We start from the raw sequence: 16,662 nt of genomic DNA, 5'->3' as shown, positions 1-16,662 counted from the left end.
GAACCTCCAAGAGGAAGCAGAGGCCACAAGACCTCAGGTTGCACTGGACTCAGCCCTTCCCCGCCTGCCCCCTGCTGATGGGGAGACAGGGACCCAGAGCACTGGGGAGCTTTGTCCAGTTTGTCAAAGCTCAGTTTGTCACAGCAGTACTGCGTTTGTCCCCTGACCCCCTCTCTTGGCACTGCCAGTCCAGCCCAGAGACATCTTCATCCCCCTCGTGGATGTCCACATCCCAGTCTTTAAATGCGGATCTTCGTTTGTGTGCGGGGGAGGAGGTCTGGCTGTTTCCGAGAGTGTTAATTAGGAAGTTGCCTGGTTCTCATTTTGACTTGTCTTTCATCTTGCTTCTGGGGTGTGTGTGCGCGGGGCTGGGACTTCAGAGAGGAAGTGGTGAGTTATGGTGGGGTGGAGATTATTACTCTGCCATCCTTGTTGCCGGAGGGGATGGGAGAAAGAAGGGCAGCACTCCACAACTAATGCCGTGAGAGTTGGCAGGAGGGACTGAACAGGATCCTTCCGTGGGGAGCTAGTTGAATGCAGTGAAGGACGCCCCTGGGTTAAATGGACAGATAGTGGCGACCTCAGACCTGCAGTTGGTTTCTTGGCTGTCGTTTGTTTGCTGTCTTTCCTTAGGAGCCCTTGAGTTCTGACTGGTTCTACTTCTCTACATTTATAGTCCCATGGCCCCCATCCTCCTTGCAAATTCTTTTGTCCATATCTGCAATAATTTGCTCAATGTCTGTTTCTTCTTGAGGCTCTGGTTTGCTCCTCCCCTCACCCCCTCCCCTAAATGTCTTCAGAGCCTTGCACAGAGCTCGGCAAGCAGCAGTCACTTAACAAACATCTGTAGATGGTGCAATGGACTGACCGATGGGGAAACACTCAGTTGGACACTCAGTTAGACCTTGGGAGGCAGATTCTTGTCTGATTCTGTCCCTGATGCCTCTGTGGGATTGTGAGCAAGTCACTGTGTCTCTGTGCCTTGTGTTTCCCCAACAACGATAAACAAACATGTAAATCTGCAAAGAAACAGTTTGTTTCTCCATCTCTGTGGCATATCAAATGAGACAGCTGACTAAGTTTGGGGGACCTGGCACTAGATCCAGGTCTGCCACTTACTAGTACCCCCATCACTGAAGTCACTGAACCTCTTCCTCATGCCTCGAGGGAGGGCGTGGGGATCAATTTACAGAGTAGGGATAAGCACTTTGAGAAGCCTCAACTTGCCATCTACTTGGATGGTTTTACTTATTCAAGGGATGGCCCCCATTAGTTTTAACTAAGGACAGAGCAGAAAGTCTGTTGAAGAGAGATTTAAGATGCCAGCCAGAGCTTACCAAGTTAGTATGGTCTATCTAACTGGACTTCAAGGGAGGAAACGTGTGACTGAGGAAGCAGGGCGTCTAACTTACTGAGGGGCTGGCCAGAACTGGCGTTGCCTGGATGAAAGGTCTGGATTAGAGGCTCTAAGAAGACTGTGTCCAACATCAAAGGCAATAGCTGGATGAGTCCGGGGACAGAGATTTCTGTCCACTTGCTGATTTTCTGAAGCTCTGGGTTATGGTGTTTGCATGGCTGCAGAGTTCCAGCGAGCACCTGCTGAACCTGGCCTTGGAAGAGGCTCTGGGAGGATACAGGAGCTTTGGGGAAGAGTCTGCCAGGTCAGCGGCTTGCTTTTCTCCTTCCTGTAGAGCCCCAGGGTCCTCACCAACAGAGGGATCGAGGACCCAGGTGTCCCCTCTCTGCCCCTGTGCAAGCTGGGGCTTATCCCTCTTGGCTCTTGCGTGGCTCTGGAGGGACCCAGCCCCAATCATCTCAGCTCCAAGAGAGAAAAGGAAGAACATCTGTTAACACAAATGCTTTTCTAATTTCTTTTTAAATCTCACTCAGCATCTGCGTTAAACAAGGCTGATCGGCTTGTACAATATTTAATTTTGGAACCATTTCAAAAGGCGCTTGTAAGAGGGGAGCAGGGGGAGAGCAACAGCCTCCTAAATCTTTAATAGCGTGCCGGTGAGGAGCTTCCGCTGGCTCCGTCCTAATCACACGGAGGAGAATAAGCAGAGACAGAATTTCTTAATAACAAATACCTTTGCAGCACCTCATTAAATCACTGCATTTCAGAGACACAGCAGGACACTTGGGTGAATAAATAGTGCAATCTCCCAGTCTGAAGGATTTTCACATCTGAGTTATTTCTCCTGCATATGATCAGTTCCTTTTCTCTCTCTCTCTCCTTTTTTTTTAAAATTTCTGCAAATGATTTTAGCTGATGAGTTCAATTAACGAAGACATTAGAGGCAAAGTTGAAAAAGCACCTCTTTCCTTTCTGCCTGTCCCATCCCCTGCTCTCCTCCTGCCCTGTAACCACAGAGCCTCCTTAGGTGTTTTTTTTTTTACAGTTTAACAAATAGCATTGCCTAAAGAGAGATGCGAGAAGGAGAGGGGGAGGGGAGGATGATGCAGGTTGGTGTGAAACAAAGCACTCCTCTGGCTGGGTGTTTATGAGGACGGTGACAAATGGAGCTTGGGAAGGAGCGACAGGCACCAAGCCTGGAAGTGCTCCTGGGCTCTGGGCCACTTGTGGATGTGGGTCCGTTTTCTGCCCATAGCCACACCCAAACTCCAGCCAGACTGCTACAGGACAAGGGAACTGAGATCTGTTTTCAGTTGCACTTAAATATTTATTTTGTTTTTTCCTTCCTTTTAAACAATTTAAGTACAGTTGATTTACAATGTTGTGTTAATTTGAGGTGTCCATCAAAATGAATTATATATATATATGTATGTGTGTGTGTATGTGCACTCAGCCACTCAGTCGTGTCAGACTCTTTGCAACCCCATGGACTGTAGCCCTCCAGGCTCCTCTGTGCATGGGATTCTCTAAGCAAGAATACTGGAGTGGGTGGCATGCTCTCTTCCAGGGGATCTTCCTGATCCAGGGATCAAGCCCAGGTCTCTTGCTTCTCCTTCAGACTGGCAGGTGGATTCTTTACCATTGTGCCACCTGGGAAAGTGGCTATACCTGTGTGTGTGTGTGTGTTTGTGTGTGTGTGTGTGTTCAATTCTTTTCCTTTATAGCACTTAAATATTTATTGAGCACCTACTGTGTGTCAGGCTTGTGCTAGATGCTTAGAGTTAAAGCTGTCATTATAAACCCTAAACCAAAGAGAGCACTCCCCACATTCTCTTACTACAGTTGCATCAACCAATCCATTGATCAGCAGATCAAGATTTTAATGAAAGGACCTACACTGGCAGCCCATGACTGTGTCCAGCTCAAAACCATTTTTTGTTTGTCCCCAATACTTTTGAGGCTTCCCTGATAACCCTGTTGGTAAAGAATTCACCTGCAATGCAGGAGACCCCAGTTTGATTCCTGAGTCAGGAAGATCCCCTGGAGAAGGGATAGGCTACCCACTTCAGTATTTTTGGGCATCCATTGTGGCTCAGCTGGTAAAGAATCCACCTGCAATATGGGAGACCTGGGTTCTATCCCTGGATTGGGAGGATCCTGTGGAGAAGGGAAAGGCTACCCACTCTAGTGTTCTGGCCTGGAGAATTCCATGGGACTTACAGTCTATGGATCCACAAAGAGTCAGATATAACTGAGCGACTTTCACTTTCAATAATGTTGGTTATTTATTGTTTTAGTTTGTTTGTATTTTTATTTTTCTTTTCAGTAGAATTAGTTGCTCTAGTGCAGTGTTTTTAAAACTGTGGTTTATGATCCCTTAGCTGATCTTGAAATCAGCTTAGAAGGGATCCCAAGTTGTTCATTCTTAAATTTTGATTTGGGGAAAAATTTATCTCTAAGTAAATTTTTAAGTGGTTATCTGTTCTGAGTATTTCCGTGCATGGGGAATATTTTCTCTTCCTTTCAGAAATGAACATCACTCTGGGAATGAAAATAGAACAGAATGAGGAGGATAGGATGGGATAGGAGAAGATGGGAGAGAGGAGACAGAAAAGAAGAAATAAAATAAGTGAAAAGAAGAAGAAAGAAGGCTGTCTTCAGGAATTGTACACAGTAAGGTAAATATTATTTCAGGTTTATATGTGGTGTGTTTCTATGCTGGTCGGTGATCTAAAATGCATTTCTTCTTGTGGGTCCCAAACAACAAGTCTAAAAGCTGCTCCCACTGGGAGTGCCCATCGCTCAGATATTTGTCCTTCTACAGAGCTTCCCTCAGTGGGCTCCTTGTGTGTGGGGAAGGGTGCAGGCTCTGGAGTCCCACTGCCTGGGTTTGTAGCCCACTCCCCACATGTTTTCCTTGTGACCTCGGGGTTGGAGTCTGGTGGTTGCCAGTGGTGTGGTTATGGATGACCAGTACCATCAGTGTCTTGAGAAGATGTCACCGCGGTCTGGAAGCCACAGGTCTCCCTTGGATCCTGCACATTTTCCAGGTTTTGTTTCATCTTTTCAGTTCTGTGAGCTCATCCAACTCCTTCTAATACAGCATTCGTGTTAGCTCATGTTAGCCAGAGTTGGCATTCGCAACCAAAACCCAGACTTAGAAACCAGGAGCTTGCACATTAAAGGTTGAATTTCCAGGTTCTTTTGGTGGGGGGGGGGGGGGCGGCGGGAAGAGGGGAAAAGCCTAGTGTTAGTCTGTGTTCCCCTATAGCAGGCCTACAGATGGGGCATTAGTTTCCCAGTGGTTGCTCTAGTAGATTACCACTACCTGGGTGGCTTAAAACAACAGACATTTATTCCCCTGCAGTTCTGGCAGCCCAACTCCAAAATCCAGCAAGCCTGCAGTTCCTCTGGGGGCTGAGGGGAGAATGCACCCCTCATCTCTTCTGGCTTCTGGTGGCCGCCCTGGCATCCCTAGACCTGCGGCTGCATCACTCCATCCTGTGTCTGCCTCCATCCTCACGTCGCCTTCCCCTCTGAGCATCTGTGCCATCTCCCTTTGCTTCTTAGAGTGGCACTTGTGATGACCCTGAGGCCCATACTGACCACCCAGGATGGTCTGCGTCTCAGGACCCTTACCCTTTTTACATCTACCAAGGCCCCTTCTCCAAATAAGGTAGCACTCACAGGTTCTGGAGGTTATGACATGAACATATATCTTTGGGGGCCACCATTCAGCCCACTATGGATGGGATTCCACAGACTCCTCCAGCCAGCTCCGTTCATTCACGAAACTGCCTAGGCTGGCTGATGCATACATTTTTTTTTGGTTACTATTGGAGTATAATTGCTTTACAATGCCGTGTTGGTTTGGTTTCTAATGTACCTCAAGGTGAATCAGCTATAGGTATACATATGTCCTCCTCCTTGAGCCTCCCTCCCACCCCCATCCCCATCCCACCTCTCTAGGTCATCACAGGGCAGCAGGCTGAGTTCTCTGTGCTCTGCAGCAGCTTCCCACTAGCCATCTGTTTACATGTGATAGTGTGGATATGTCAATGCCACTCTCTCCATTCCTCCCACCCTCTTCTTCCTCCTCTGTGTCCCCAAGTTCATTCTCTATGTCTGCATCTCTATTCTTGCCCTGAAAATCGGTTCATTAATTTAATTTTTCTAGATTCCATATATATATGCATTAATATACATTATTTGGTTTCCTCTTTCTGACTTATTTCACTTTGTATGACAGACTCTAGGTTCATCCACATCATTACAAATGACTCAATTTCATCCCTTGTTATGGCTGAGTAATATTTGATTATATATATATATGTATATATACATATATATACGTACATATATACATATACATATATATATATATATATATATATGTATACATACCACATTTTCTTTATGGCACATGTGTTTTTGAAAGCCTGTCCCATACCCAGCATGTTGGTTGGGGGCAATGCAGAAACTACAAGGCGAGGTTTCCACCCTCAGTCGCCTTGTGTCCCTGAGAGTGGGCATCCAGAGAAGGCTGGAGTAGCAGTTGGGGCTCCATGTTGCTGGTGGGCCTTGGTGGGCTTTGAAGGATTTAGATGAGTAGAAGGGAGTGGGGGCTAAAGTCTTCTAGTGTGAACTGCTCCAAATGCCAGGGAGACAGCAGTGAGCAAAATAGAGCCTGTGTTACTATGCAGCTTCCATTCTAGTGGGGTGAAGAAGACAAGAAACAAAACCTTACAGACATCAGACAGTGTACACATGATTGAGAAAAATAAAGCAGAGAATGGGGGATATGAGTACGGGGGGGCGGGGCAAGTAGGTGTTGCTGTTTTCATAGGGTGGCCAGGGAAGGCTTCTCTGATAAGGTGACATTTGAGCGGAGTCCTAAAAGAGAGGAGAAAGGGATTCATGTCCATATTTTGGGGGGCAGCAGTCCAAGCAGAGGACAGCATGTGCAAAAGCCCTGAGGCAGCTGTCTGCTTGGGATGTTCAGGGGACAGCAAGGAGTCTAATGAGCTGAAAAGGAGGGATCTATCAGACAGGTGGCAGGAGATGAGGACTGGACAAATGACTGTGGCTGTGGCAGGGACTTTTCAAGAGCTAGGGATCAAGGAAATGCTCCTTAACAAGTCTTTAAAGCCAAGGGATTATAAACATGGATGAGAAGAAAAAAGTCTTTAATTCTACTAAACTCGCACTGAAGTTAGCATTTCCTTTAATTACACATGAAAGCGCCATCCATAGCATCTAATCCATAGCAATTTTGGCAGTACCGTGACTTTGTCATCAATGGAAATCACAGATATTTTTATATCGTATTATAGTTATTACACTTAATCTTGAAATATTGTTTTCCCCCAGCACTACTTCAAAATTATGTAATTAGACTTGCCACTAGAGAACTGATTATTTACAGCATTAATAAAAATCTCATACATTACTATATTACAAATTAGTTTTTAAAAAATATTTCTTTAACTGCACTTCAATATAATTTATTTCCTATGTAATCCCAAGTATTTTATTTTATGCATTTAAAGATATTATTCTGGGAAGAGGTCCAAATGCTTCACCAGGCTTTCCAAGGGGTCCATGATACCCCAAAAGACTAAGGACTGCTGTCTTCAAGCCTCTTGGCTGTAGCCCCTGCTTCACCCTTTGCTTCATCTCTGGCTGCCCCCAACCACCTGCTCCCAGTGACTCCACGCTGAGCTGCAGACACTTTCTCCAAATGTCATGCTCTTCATGGCCTGAAAGCCTTTGCAAATGCTGCTCCTTCTGCTTTCTACACTCTCGCCCTTTGCCAACTTCTGCTGATCCTTCAAGTCTCAGCTTAACTGTCACTTTCTCCAGCAAACCTCCCCTAATCCCACCACTGCATTTCCAAAGTGTCAGTGCTCTCAAGTGGATGATGTACTGGTCTGTTCCCCACCTGACCACCAGCAACCCCAGGGCAAGGACTCAGGTGTTGTTCCCTAGAGTCCCCAGTGCTTAGCCCAGTGCTTGGCATGTAGCAGGTGCTTGATATTCTTTTCTTTTTTTTTTTTTTAATATATTTTAAGGCACAGCTTTGCATTTTGGTGGGGGGAACCTTGAAATGTGGGATCTTAGTTCCCCGACCAGGGATTGAACCTGAGCCCCCTGCATTGGGAACACGGGCTCTTAACCACTGGATCTCCAGGGAAGTCTTGGTGCTCAATATTCTCAAAAAATATCCGTGGATTCTGAGAACGAGTCATCTCATGGAATCCTGAGACAGTCTTGTGAGGTAGCTGGTATTGGTTGCATTTTGTAAATGAAGGAAGAGGAGGAGGGGTTAGCCAGGGATGGAGAGTGTCTGGAGGAAGGGCTTGGAGATTCAGGGGATGGTGAGAACCCTGCTTAAAGCAAGAGCATGATGGGAAACAGGCAGCAATCAGGCCTTGGGGCAAGTGTGGGGCCAGGTGAGTATGGAGATGCTGAAAGGGTCAGGCTATGGAGTTTGGGCCTGAGTCAGTGGGCAGTGAGGTGAAGTCAGGCCTGGACCGCTTCTACCATCTACTTTTACCATCTCCCCCTTCCTGTCTCTGGGGAGGAAGGACGGGAGCCTTTGGTCACCAGCTTTGATGACAATTCTTATCATCTCATGCTTCAGTCTTCTCTTCTCTGAACTGGGTATTTTTAGTTCTTTTGTATCTTTTGTATTGCATTGATATCTTGTTTCTTCAGGTAGAGTAAGTCCTATCTTGGCTTAGTAAAAAAGCCCAAAGAGGTAGATTTTGACATCTCTATCACTCCCCAGCTGTATGGGCATGAGCGAATTTCTTGGACCCCAAGAATGCCTAGCGTGTGTAGGCTCCCCGCCAGACGTGCTCCCAGCACGCCCCCTGTCCCGAGTGGCACCTAGTTTGTTGTCCCCCTCCTGTCTTTGCTCATTTTATACCCTCTGCCCATGTGATGACCCTGCTCAGAGGGCAGGCCCCTCCTAGGCCAGCCTCCTGTTTGTACAAACCCTACACATTTCTCATGGCCCAGCTCAAATGCCACCTTCTTTTTGGTGTCTGTGATGCTGTGTGGCACCAGGCAAGTTATTTAACCTCTCTGGCCTCAGTTTGCTCACCTGCCTACAGGGCAGGATCTGTGAGGATCAAATGAGCCAACCTACGAAAGGGGCCTTGCACACCGTGCCTTTGTTTCGTCCCCTTCCTGAGAGCAGCCTGCCAGCCGGTGTGTACAGTAGCCCTGCTAACATCTCCGTTAACACGGACGGGTCTGTAATCACGTCTCTCAGATGCTCTGTCCCCAGGCACCTGCACTTTCTTGCTTTCCAGCTTGCCCTCCTCTTGCTGTGTCCCCCATGGAGTTCCTCTATAAATCTTTCACCAGCGTCTTCATAAGCAATGAGGCTGCAGGCCTGGGTTGTATCCACATCAAAGGGCTTCTGTAGGAGCTGGTGATGGAGTTATCCTCTGAGGTAGCCAGGAGGCCCCTCTGTTTGTCTGTGCCATTTGGGGGCAGAGCCTAGAGCTATCTGTCTTTATCTGGGCTGGTGCTCTGGGCAAAGAGTAAATGCCACTGAGTGGGTGTTTTAAACACTGGCCTGTAAGAGTGGTTATCAAAGAGGCCTGGCATTTAGAGTTCCCTTACTGAGAAGGCAATGGCACCCCACTCCAGTACTCTTGCTTGGAACATCCCGTGGACGGAGGAGCCTGGAGGGCTGCAGTCCATGGGGTCGCTGAGGGTCGGACACAACTTCACTTTCACTTTCACTTTGGGATAGGCACTAATTAACCTTTGTGCTTCTCCATTCTGCATGGTAGGTATTATTTGCCCCCATTTTACAAACTAGGAAAATGGGGCCCACGGAGACTAAGGGATTTTTCTCCAGGTCACACAGCTTGTGAGTTGCACATCCAGGAATCAAGTCTGTGTTGTTCTGCCTCCAAAACAAACGCAGGTTCTCCCCATTATGCCCCTCTGTCTGTGTACCTCCTGGGCTCAGTAAATGAGAAGGCCAGGTTGCTGTATCCTCGTAGGAGAAGGAATGTGGCCCATCCTGGATTAAGTACACAGAGATGCTGCAAGGCTACACCTGGTCCAACCTGCATAGTGAAGACAGAGCAGGAATTGGAGGAACGCTTCCATCCTAAAAGGTCAAGAGTGAGGAGGGCATCTGGACACCAAACTTTGTGGCCCAGGGTCATGAGACCTTCCCAGGGGTGCTGTTAGCATGGGGGGCTGGGGTGTAATAATATCATCAGCCCTCCTGACCGCTACCCAGCAGGCACGGGAGAGGCTTTAGACACGCAGGCCAGAAAAGGCCTCAGCAACGTTTGGCCAGACTTGGGATGACTGGTTCTTATCAAGGGGCTCATTCACCTGAGTTTCCCAATAACTGCAGCCTCCCAACTCATTTTTCATCTTTTCATCCCACACAGTGCCCAGACATCTGCAGGAACCCTTGTTCACTTTCTTCCCATAGCCCCACCCTGAGATGACAGTTAAGAACATGGAGCCAGACCCCTGGCTGACTGCAGCCACACTCACTTGCTGTGTGAACTCTATGACTGCTCTGAGCCTCAGTCTCTTCATCTGTTCAATGGGGATAACTGTGCCCACTTCACAGCCTCTCTCCTATGCTCTCTTGTGGGTACACAGCAGTCCAGTCACCCTGGACTCTGCCTGTTTCTGGTTTCCCCACCTCTGCCTTTGATCAATCTGTATTCTGCTGGAGCAACTTCCTTCGGCATCAACATCCTTCTCATTCTCCTCTCAAAAGCTCAGTGTGCAAACATTCCTCCAGGAAATTCTGCCTCTACTCTGAACTTGGTCTGTGAGCCCCATAGAACACTATAAGACGGTATATTCATTTCCTTGATCTCATCTTTGAATTTGAATAGGTGCTTTCAGTACAGCTCAGTATTCGTGTGTTAAATTTAACCAAAGTCTTCTTACAGTTTGACTTATTTCTTCTAAGCCAGTGTGACTCAGTGACAGTTCTTTATAACTGACCATCACTTTATGGTAGAAACAGATCACTTTCACAGTTAATGTTTCATGTCAGCCTCGGAGTATCTCTGAGAAGGCCGGTGTTATGTTAGCCCATTTTACAGATGGGGATGCATGTATCAGAGACATTTCTTATGAGGCTCGAGGTCACATGGTTAATAAACGGTGGGCTAGGCTTTGCACTCGGAACTAGGATTGCAATGCGTGCAGAACCCGGCTTCAGTCCCTGGGTTGGGAAGACTCCCCTGGAGGAGGGCATAGGAACCCACTCCAGCATTTTTGCCTGGAGAATCCTAAGGACAGAGGAGCCTAGCGGTTTACAGTCCATGGGGTCACAAAGAGTCAGACACAACTGAGCGACTAAGCACAGCACACAGCATATATAGATATAGACAGATAGATATAAACCATATGGAAAAGAATGGTTTTATGGTTTATCCCAGGATATCGAATATAGTTCCTTGTGCTATACAGTAGGATGTCACATCATTTTTAAATAATGCTGGGAGCAGGCAAGGATATGTCTGTTCATGGACTCCTCCCCTGCTCTGTTTGTCCCCCTGGGACAGGGTCTGCTACTGATAGCATCCAGAGATGGACACAGTTATTATTACTGGAGTGCCAGCAACCAAATCCAGGGGGTAGTTTTGAGAGGCTCAGCCTGTCAAGGCAAGGTGCGGGGATGGGGAGATGTCAGAAGTTTGAGCTTGGGTATCTGCTGCAGGGGTGAGATGTGGATGGGGAAGGATGCTGGGGGCGGCTGCTGTAGGGGTGAGACATGGAAGGGAAGGAGGCGGGGGACAGCCGCTGCAGGACCAGAGAGCAGGGAAACAGAAGAAGCCACCTCTCCTCCCCAGGCACTGGGGCTGGAGGCCGAGCCCTGGGCCAGTGGTGCCTGCAGTGCCCCCACGATGCCCTGATGGATGGGATCTGACAGAGCACCCTCCGTCCTCCCAGCACAGGGAAGATGAGTGCCAGCCAGCAAGGGACCATGTCCAGGGGATCTGCAGGCCTCAGGCAACGACAGACACTTTGTGCAAACGATGCCTTCTCCCCAAGGACTCTGCTCCCTGGGCTGTCCTCTGAAGGAAGCCAGAGCACACCTGCAAGACCTGACCCACAAAGGCTGCTCGTCCAAGGTGTCCCTTCCTGCAGCAGCCCTGGCCTGTGTCCTGCTCAGATCACGAGGCCCGCATCAGCTCCCTCCCCTCCACAAGGCTTTGGACAGTGAGGAAACTGTAGGAAGTCTGCTGGGTGGTCCAGACGGAACAGTAAAGACAATGAAGGCTCTTCAGGTTTGAGGTCTCTTCCCTCACAGGTCGTCCCTCCCCTGTGATACAATTGCCCCCTTCTTTCAAAGACTTACAGAAGGCAAGTGTGGGAGGGGCCTCAGAGATGTCTAGTCTAACACTCACCAGTGCCTGTGTGTGTGGATTTGAGCCAGCACTCCTGTGGGTGGTCTCAGTGCTGCAGGCTTGGTCCCAGATGATGCCTTCGTGAAGCTGGAAAAGACACCCTCCCCTGGGGAACGCAGTCCTGTGCCAGGATGCAGGCTTGGGGAGTGGAGGGTGGGTGGGACTTCAGTCCTCATCAGTCCCCTTAGAAAGTCCAATTCCTCAGTGTGGTCTACAACCACTGGGTTTTAGCCACCATCAGCCTTCCCTCCCACCCGCTGTGGCCACACTGGTTCATTTGGGGGTCCTTGCTGGCCTGGAGCTCCCACCCACACCTGTTGGTTTCCATTGTGGTTGTTCAGTTGCTCAGTTGTATCCCACTCTTTGTGACCCCATGGACTCCAGCACACCAGGCTTCCCTGTCCTTCACCATCTCCCAGAGCTTGCTCAAACTCATGTCCATGGAGCTGGAGATGCTATCCAACCACTGGCCTCCATGTGAATGTTCTCAGATTGGAACAGGGCCCTATCATACACCATGGTGACAGACAGTCATCCTAGGTAGTTTCATTAGTTACTTGTATATCCGCCACACTGTCCCCCTCCCGTACCTCATACCTGGTCTAGAACTCCATGAGGGCTGGGGCTATGTTGTTTACCTTGGTATTTGTAGCATTTGGAGCAGTGCCTGGCATGTGGTGGACACCTGATAAATATTCATTGCTGGACTGAAAGGCCTTCTGATTTGCTGGTTCAGCAGGAAGTTTGGGGCAAGACTTGGCAACAGCCCTTTTTTTTTAAAAAAAAAAAACAACTTTTTATTTTGTATTGGAGTATAGCTAATTAACAGTGTTGTGATAGTTTAAGGAAGACAGCAAAGGGACTCAGCCATTCATATACATGCACACATTCTCCCCCAAACTCCCCTCCCATCCAGGCTGCCACATAACACTGAGCAGAGTTCCATGTGCTACACAGAAGGAACTTGTTGATTTTAAATATAGCAGATTTAAAATATAGCCGTGTGTACACATCCATCCCAAACTCCCTAACAATCCCTTCCTCTCATCCTTCCCCCTGACATCCGTAAGTTCATTCTCAAAGTCACAATAGCCCTTTTAAAAGGGCAAAAGTGGTGGAATGGTAGAAATCCACCAAAGGCGCCTTGGTGGAAACGCTCATCTGGGCACCTGGATCTTCTGCCAGCCCCTCTCCTCTCCTCCTTCCTCAAAGAGCCCAGCCACCAGCCTGCAAATTCTCTCCTCTTCCCTAAGAGTCTTTGCCCTTTGCCCACTCACTGGCATCCTGGGAGAAGAAGGTTCTGGCTGCTTATGCACTGGGCTCAGGAAAACGCAGCATCAGCACCACCTTAACTTTTATTTTTAACCAATAACTCGTCTTGCTTCCAGCGGATTTATTTTCAGCATAGGGCCCGTGGGCCAATGCTCATCTGCATGCCAGACTCTGCCCTTGGGAGCTTAATGTCTTAGGTGATTGTCCGGAGATGCAAGGATGCTCCCTGACCACTTCTCATTTTCCTCTTTTCGGTGCAGAGCCAGAATTGAGGTGTCGATTGCAAAAAAGCAGGGTCCGGAGTGGAGAGGAAGGACCTCATAACCAAGAACACGGGGTGTGGAGTGGGCGCTGTCTCCACCAAACACAGGGACCAGGCTTGTAACTCCAACCCTCCCCCCACGGTCTGGACTTGGCTCTTACCCCTTCTTCTCAATACATCACAGACTCAGCTGGTAGTTCTTTGGGTTTTTTTTGACTTTATTCTTCCAGTTAATATTTATCGGGCATGTACTTGGGTGAGAGCATGGGGCTGTGAGCTGGGATTGGGGGTAGGATGACAAATGGGATTTCAAGACATTAGTCAGCCTTCTCCATGCCCCCAAATCACAATCTGGGGTGAGGAATATAATTTCAAAACACTGATTTATAATCGATGGGATGAGCACAAAGTAAAAGTTTAGCACAAAGGTGGGCAGGGAGTGAAGAGCTCGTTAACCTGCTCAGGTTACGCTCAGGGAAGGCTTTGTGGAGGACTTGTGATTTGCATTCGGTCTCTGGAAGATGGGGGGCACCCTGGTAGCTCAGAGGGTTAAGAATCTGCCCATGATGCGGAAGACCCAGGTTCGATCCCTGGGTTGGGAAGATCCCCTGTAGAAGGGCATGGCAACCCACTCCAGTATTCTTGCCTGGAGAATTCCATGGACAGAGGAGCCTAGAGGGCTACAGTCCGTGGGGTCACAAGAAGTCGGACACTACAGAGTGACTAACACTGTCTGGAAGATGAGACCTTGTAGGGATAGGGACATTCCACGCAGAGGGAACAGGACATTCAAAAGTCTGGAGGTCAGAAGGCAGATGGCAAACTTGAGAAACAGGCCCTTTCACGTGGCTGAAATACACATCGCATGAGAGTACATGGTGAAAGCTGTGGAGGGAAAGAAAGGTATTTCTGTCACTTAGAGAAGCTTATGGTCACTTCTCTGAATCTTTGCACCCTGCCCACCTCTGTAAATAGACTATCAGGGCCTTGAGGGGAGGCCCCTTTGAAGGGAGGCTGTTGCCTTGTCCTTTGCCTCCACCGCTCCAAGCCCGGTCGTGTGTGCAACTGCCAAAGGAGCCCAGGCCTGGCTGGGCTGGGAGGAGGGCCGCCTGGAGCCGGAACAGACCCTCCCACGTGAAGTTTGAAAGGAAGCATCTTGCAGCTCTGTCTAATTACAGGGTAAGTGAGCGGGCCTCCCTCATGGTTAATTTGCTGCATGTCTTTATTGCCAGCAGAAGACAGATGACTCGCAGAGGGTATTCCATATAGGCCTGCCAGTAATTGTCTTTATGACTTCATGAGCCTTTTATGGCCCCCGCTGGGAAAGGTGTTTTATTTTTCTACTTTTAATTCTCCATTTTCTGTCGGTAAATAACCAACTTCCTGGGAGCAGGAGGAATGTCAAGTTTGGGATCTAGGTGAAACCATCCCCACAAGAGAGGCTATGATGGTGAGAATTGAGGCTGGGGTCAAAGGCAGAGGACAGAGGGGATGGGGACAAGGTGACTCATCCAAGGGCGTGTGGAGTGGATAATTGTCAACAGTGATTAATATGTACATCATCAAAATTTAAAAATGAATAAATGTTTCTTTTCAGCAGATTTACTTTCCCAATGATGCTTGGCTTAGATTAATGATAATGTGAGCTTATGCTTCCAGAGACAGAGACTGCTCGGCTTGGAGCATTGAGGGGAGGAGGTGGGAGTGGATGGATGGGGAGGAAATTTGTGGTGGCCCCCAAGAGGGCCGTGTGGGAAGATAACCACCAGTACCTTTTATTTGATTATCATCTAGTCTCTCCACGAGCAGGACGGGCAGCAGTCAGATCGTTGTTTAAATAGAATGAGGATGGGAGGTATTGCATCTCAGTAGTGCTCTGGAGCTGTCTCTCGTGTGTGTGCGCTCAGTCACTCACACACATGAGTTGTGTCTGACTCTTTGCTCTCCCATGGACTGTAGCCCACCAGGCTCTGTCCATGGGATTCTCCAGACAAGAATACTGGAGTGGTTTGCCGTTTCTTTCTCCAAGGGATCTTCCTGACCTAGGGATTGGATTGTTTATGATTGGCAGGTGGATGGGCGGGCAGATTCTTTACCACTGAGCCACCAGGGAAGGCCCTGGAGCTGTCTCACGCGTGCACGCGTGCTAAGTCGCTTCAGTTGTGTCCAACTCTGTGCGACTCTATGGACGGCAGCCTGCCAGGCTCCTCTGTCCATGGGATTCTCCGTCAAGAATACTGAAGTGGGTTGCCATGCCCTCCTCCAGGGGATCGTCACAAGAGATCAATCCTGTGTCCCTTATGTCTCCTGCATTGGCAGGTGGGTTCTTTACTACTAGTGCCACCTGGGAAGCCCCGGAGCGATTTCATACTGGCATGCAAAAACAAACTGTTAAATTTTCAGAAATCTTGTGAGCTGTTTAACTCAATGTTGATAGCTAGCATTCAGCCATAGTGGGATTATGTACACTGAGGCAGTTGGCAAACTTGACGAAGTTGAGTCCCACTAACAACCTCCACTGGTGGTTAAATATCTACCCACACACCACTGTGTAGCAACCCTTTCCACTAGTGTTCAAGCAAGGAGGGAAGAACCGCTTGGCTGGATAAAAATAATGCAAGTTAACATTTATTGATCACTTACTATGTCCCACGCACAATCCTAAGCACTTTATGTATATAGTTATGAATCCTCTTAACAACTCAATGAGGTGGATGTCCTTTTTGAGCCTAATGCTATGCTTAAAGTCAGAGCCAAAAGAGATTATGCATCCATTTCCCTGTTCCTGTTTATCAGAGGAGGAAGTTGACAGCCAGAGAGGGGAAATGGCTTGGGCAAGGTCAGTGGCCCGGTGATGGGTCTATGGACTCCCCAGCCAGTTTCTCTTTTCTTGCTCTTATTCTTCTGGTTTGCCATGCCATCGCCCTGCCTAGGTCTGGGCAAGAACTGAACCTCAAGGCTGGGAGCTGACCACAGGAGGCAGCCCGTTGCCCGAGTCCACGGAATGAGCCCAGTGGGTGCTGTTGGTATCGCTCCTGCCACCTCTGGCTCCTTGATAGAGGCTTACCTGCTCTCTGGTGCGCCAGCAGCATCCTGAGTTGCTTCTCCTTCCACTCTGCCAGTGTCGGAGGATCCCACTGGAAGTTATTCAGACTTCAGTCTTCCAGCAATAACCATCTGGAATAACAAGAAAAATAAATAAATAAAAATGATAAACCCAAGTCAGAGCTCTGCCTGTTAGCCTAGAGTCTTTGACTATGGGAAAGTGGGGAAGGGGAGAGATGGGCTGAAAATTTCCCAGCTAAATGACCAGCCTGGAGAATTCACTGTTAACTGCTCAGGGGTTTAAGGCAAGCCCA

At 48.5% G+C, this 16,662-nt stretch overlaps 1 long non-coding RNA gene across 1 annotated transcript in view; it reads left to right on the top strand.

Annotated features, from left to right (window-relative positions):
• LOC129628707 (uncharacterized) overlaps positions 1 to 13,452 on the top strand; it is a 104,917-nt gene extending 91,465 nt beyond the window's left edge. The window contains exons 3-4 of the long non-coding RNA XR_008702873.1: positions 3,885 to 4,035; positions 13,302 to 13,452. This is a non-coding gene — a long non-coding RNA (uncharacterized LOC129628707). The remainder of the gene's footprint in view (positions 1 to 3,884; positions 4,036 to 13,301) is intronic.
• Positions 13,453 to 16,662: the final 3,210 nt, after the last annotated feature.

This window comes from Bubalus kerabau, chromosome 15 (assembly GCF_029407905.1).
Source record: "Bubalus kerabau isolate K-KA32 ecotype Philippines breed swamp buffalo chromosome 15, PCC_UOA_SB_1v2, whole genome shotgun sequence".
Taxonomy (NCBI): Eukaryota; Metazoa; Chordata; class Mammalia; order Artiodactyla; family Bovidae; genus Bubalus; species Bubalus kerabau.
Note: the sequence above shows the minus strand (reverse complement) of the source record. Positions and strands in the feature narration are given on the sequence as shown.